The sequence below is a fragment of the Mytilus edulis genome, chromosome 10, assembly GCF_963676685.1.
Source record: "Mytilus edulis chromosome 10, xbMytEdul2.2, whole genome shotgun sequence".
Taxonomy (NCBI): Eukaryota; Metazoa; Mollusca; class Bivalvia; order Mytilida; family Mytilidae; genus Mytilus; species Mytilus edulis.
The window spans coordinates 18,606,257-18,611,735 of record NC_092353.1 but is presented as its reverse complement, the minus strand read 5'-3'; positions in this window follow the sequence as shown (position 1 = coordinate 18,611,735).

Genomic DNA, 5,479 nt, shown 5'->3' with positions numbered 1-5,479 from the left:
AAATTAAATACAATTTTGCATGACGAAATTGAAGAAATGGTGATAGACACAGAATAGAGTACTGACAGTATAACATGGAAAGACGGAAGAAGAATTGTGGAGCTTTTTAGTCTGGCACTGAATAACTGCCAAAACAGCACGGCCCAGCGGAATCTGCTTAACGTAGAGAAAGAAAAATTTCAAGGATTTTTTTTTCTTTTCTTGTTTAGCATTTGACAGCCTCCAAATTTTACGGAGACTTGTCATTGTAAGGCCAAATTTAACAGACTATCAATGAAATAACAAAACCGACTGCATGTGTGAGACCCTAATTGGTGGACAAGGTCGCATAACACCCCTATTCGTAAATAAAATAATAAATAAAGAGAGTGTCTCATCCTGTTCTAGACTTGAAATTGGTACATAAAAAAAAATAGCCGATTTTAATTCGGATATTTTAAAAACATATAATATTGTATGTGTATGTCGAAAAACTGTCAATAAAAGTCCGTTAAAAAGATTTCAAAAAAAATATATTTGTGTCGTTTTTGGTTTGAATTTAAGCAAAACATTACCAATAGATGCAGAATTGTCACACGTTAGTTTGTTTGTAATTAGTTGTATTCTTTTTGTATATGACACTGGATGTAATAGACCAAAACAAGAACACGCCCATTTACATGCTGTTAAAAGGGCTTGTAATTAAATGGTGTCTTTTGGTATCATGTTCATCATATTTGTATTTTGTTCATTGTTATGTACTTAAATCAGGTCGTTTCCCGTTTGAGTTGTTTTGCATTTGTCATGTAGGGGCCTTTCATAGCTTACTATGCAGTATGGGTTTTACTCATTGTTGAAGGCCGTCCGATGTACTATAGTCGTTTAGCCATTTGGTTTCTGATTGAGATTTGCCTCATTGGTAATCATACCACGTCTACTTATTTGTATAAGCATGTCCCTATTGTACTTCAATGTATTGAGAGATAAAAATTAAAGTACGGCAAATGTATACTAATTGCAGACAGACAGATAAGAAAGTGTACACACGTTAAAACTCGTCGTATAGTTAGACGATCGGGCAGACGAACAAAGTGTTTTCAATATAGCTCTACTTCTAGACAAACAAATACGCCAATATTCATACGTATACGCCGTGAAAAAGGTTATGCAACTTATCTATTGATAAAGACATCGTTCAATATTATTCTCTTATACCGGCTACTGTACTTCCTATGAAATAGTATATTACAACTTCATTTTCGGTCGATTGAGGCAATAATGGCATGATTTAAATTGCACAAAACAGCTCTTATTATAAAGCAAGAAGTACTGCTTATAATTCAAATTTGAAAGATGACTATCTTTCGAATGTAAAAAAAGAAAATCAAAGTACGTCGGAACCTTTTAAAGTTGACGATACGGTATCGGTTTTGTCATTGTTGAAGGTTGTACTGTTGTCAATTTATGGTATCGCCTCACTTAATGTATAGTTGGTTCACATTTTGTCATGTCAATAATGTTATCTATCCCCTTACAGTACATGAAGCAATTTAGAACTAATGTCGGACGGAGATGCACCTTTATACTTCTATCAGATTTTCTTTTTTGCCGTATATCTGATAAAGCAATCTGCTAGAATCATTTTTATAGTCTTTTTATATATAATGAAAAGGTTCCTGTCCAAATTTCGTTTCGTTAATGTTTAGCAAAAATATTTTTCCCTTTTTTGGATTAACCATCTTATAAATTTTTGTATGAACGCTTTGAAAAACACCTGCATATACTTGACAGCGAACTCGTGTACGGCGGGAATGATTACACGACGTTGTTGCGATTAAAACTTAATTTAACGTAATTTAGCGCCATACTGACAGACGTCGTAAAAAATTAAGGTATATGGCTTTTATTGAAAAAACAAGCACATGGACCCCATTTTTTTTCTTTTGCAATCAATCAAGTACCGTTTTAAGAACACTCCGCCAAAATTTCAGGAAAAAATCAACGATCAAATTTTTTCTGCACTTCCGAAAAGACACAAAAATATGGTCAATTTCTTTATTTCGGATATAGCAATCAAAATCCGGAACATAATGATTTGATTTAACCTTATACTTGTTTCAGCATGTTTATGCCATGAATCAAGGGAATATTTTACAAAAAACCCGGTTAAGTTATGACTTTTCGTTCAAAAGTATTGTTACTTTCTTTAAAAGTCATTATTAATGAAATTTCAGGGATTTTCTTCCAAATATGCAAATTTCGAACCAAATTATCTCAAAAAGTAAGTCATGAAGGTACTTTTTTCTTTGCATATTTGAAAAGTACACATTGAAATTGACCTTCTATCAAAATTTTAAGAAAAAATCAACGAGGGATCTCTACTGTATCGTATACCCTTAAAAATGATTACTTTTACTGTTTTTTTTTTGTTTTTTTTTAATCTCTGTTGACATATTTGCTTGCTTTTATTGTGATTTAGATTATAAAACAACGTTGGCTGCTGTACCTCTTTTTTGACATGTTTACCTATAATGACTGTTTGTTTTGGCATGCACACCTTGTATTGTATAATTGAATTTACTATCATATAAATACGAAGTTTAGTCCTCTATAACACTAGGCTTAATCCATAATTTTCTTATGTAAGACATTGCCTGTACCAATGCAGGAATATGACAGTTATTATCCATTTGTTTGATTTGTTTGATTTGTTTGAGCTTTTGATATTGCCATTTGATTACGGACTTCCGTTTTGAATTTTCCTTGTACTTCGGAATTTTTGTTATTTTACCTATGCCTATTTCAGCGTCTATCATAAATTCACTCAGTTTTCAGTTGAACCGTAAAATTCGGAACTTTATACTATTGGACATATTTGCCTGGATTTAAAACGTTCTCATCTTTCATTAGACATTATCATAGGCCACTTCATATGAGATTCAAAATCAGATAAATTGATGATGTTCTTTCCATGAACAATATCAAAATTTCTGAGTTCCATTTATATATCCTCTAGAACTTGAAATTAAAGAAACAACAGACACGGCCTTATTTTATGAATTGTACTTCTTATCTGACATAAGAGGTCACTCCGTACCAGAATCAACGACAAACCAGCGATTTTAGTTTTGACATATTAATCAATTTCACTCCTCCTTAGTAGCAATATACCAACTTCACCTACATAAGGGGTCTCAAATTCCATAGACTAAAATGCCTGTACCAAGTCAAGAATGTGACAGTTGTTATCCATTCGTTTGATGTGTTTGAGCTTTTGATTTCGCAATTTAATTAGGGAATTCCGTTTTGAATTTTCCTCGGAGTACAGTAGTTTTGTGATTTTACTTTTTTCCATCAAATTGGTAATTTAGAGCTTGCAGCCTGTACTCAGACTTTGTAAGACGTAACCTGTATTTGAACAGGAATGTGATGAATCAGTGGTATGTCAAAGACAACTCTTCCTTTTTCTGAAAAAGGTCATCGGAATATACGAAGACCTTGTTGAAAAATATTTCGTACCAACTTTACAAATTATATAAGATGGTCATAAAGTATAGATTCTAGGTACTGACGATGTTTATCATCTTAATAAAGAGCTATAATATTCTTTTGTTTGTCTTTAATAAATATTACTTTTACTGTGTAGTTCTTTTTTGGTAATATCTATTTGTCTTTCGTTTTGCCACTATTATTTGTCTGATTGCCTGTTTATATAGTGATTACGATTATGAAAATATAGATCCCACAACTGCAACAAGAGTATAACGATATTTCTCCACTCGAGACAGTTAAATTTTTATTTAAAGCGCGGGGCTTGCCGAGCTTTTTAAAAAAAATAAAAATTTAACTGTTGAGAGTGGAGATATATCATAATACACGAGTTACAGTGTTGACATTTGTTTCTCTAATGATTTTTATCCTTCCTTTTCAAAGATTTGAGGAAACTTGTGAACTTTAGATGTGATGTTATCAGTCATGGTCACCTTTTTTATGACGTCACAAAAGCAAAATTCAGAGTAAAACAAGAAAATGTAACGTCACAATTAAATTTCAACCAATCATTTGCCTAGAACAGATTTTTCACTAGTGAGGAGTAATATTTTTCTCACACCGGTTAGGAAATGTGAAAATATCACAAAAATTAGAGAACGGTGTTGATTGTTGTACCCTATATTTTGTTCACACATCGTTGTCAATATGATGGACTTTACTATCATACGAGTGAAAGGCTTAGCTAGCTATAAAACTAGCTTAAAGAATATGGCTGTACTAAGTCAAGAATATGACAATTGTTATCCATTCGATTGATGTGTTTGCGCTGTGGATTTTACCATTTGCTAAAGAACTTTCCGTTAAAAGTTTTTCTTGGTTTCGGTATTTAGTTTTTACTTACTGTTTTGAAACGGTGAGAGCTTCGTTGAAGACAAAAATCAATTTGATTTTTGGAAATTCTATTAAGGATAACTGTATACAGATTCAGTTCGAGTTTGACTGAATTTCTATCGTTTAAGAATACACCCCTCGTCCCGATAAAAAAATAGTCTTATTATAGAGACCGGGGCAGTCAAAATGTCTAGGCACCTTCATTCAATATTGATTATCATCTCCTAATCAAATGTCGATCTACTGTGCTCTTTGGTAAACTTAATTTGAAGGTTTCTTTGAAAAGTTCAAGAATTTACTAAGAATTTTACTAATTTAATCAAGATAATTTGATGAAGAAATATATTGGTGGTTTTCGATACGTACAGTAGTGGATAAATGCTGACGTGTCAGATTTTGACACTTTGGATCAATTTTGTATTTAAATTTTGCTTAATAGAATTCGTTATTGAAAAAAGTATAGAACATATAGTTGTTAAGACATCTGAATTGGAATAGAATAAAACAAATGTAATGGATAGTTGCCTCGTGTACAATAATTCCACATCTAATTATCTTTACAATAAATTCTTACAAGCACCACTATGATAATGATTTGACAAAATTAAACAAAATTGTAGAGACGAAACGCGCATCTACAAATTACAACGTTTAATTCTTGGTGTCTTTGATGACTTTATTTACAACCACTGGGTCAAAGCCACTGCTGGTGGAGTTTTTATTCCTCGAGGGTATCACTCGACCAGTAGTCAGCACTTTTTATGCTGACATGAATTATCATTGGTTTGGTAATAATTATAAATTAACTGTTTACAAAACTTTGAATTTTTGAAATAGGAATAGATTACCGTAGCTGTATTTGGCAAAACATTAAGGAATTTGTGGTCCTCAATGCTCTTCAACGTCGTACTTTATTTAGCCTTTTGAACTTTTTATTTATTAGAGCGTCACTTTTGAGTCTTTTGTAGACGAAACGCGCGCCTGGCTCAAATAAAAAAATTCATCCCTGGTATCTATGATGAGTTTTGTAAATATATATATATATATATGTATTGTAATATCTAGGCTCAGACCTGGTGGTAGATCATTGAACTTACATCGTTCATAACAGAACTTC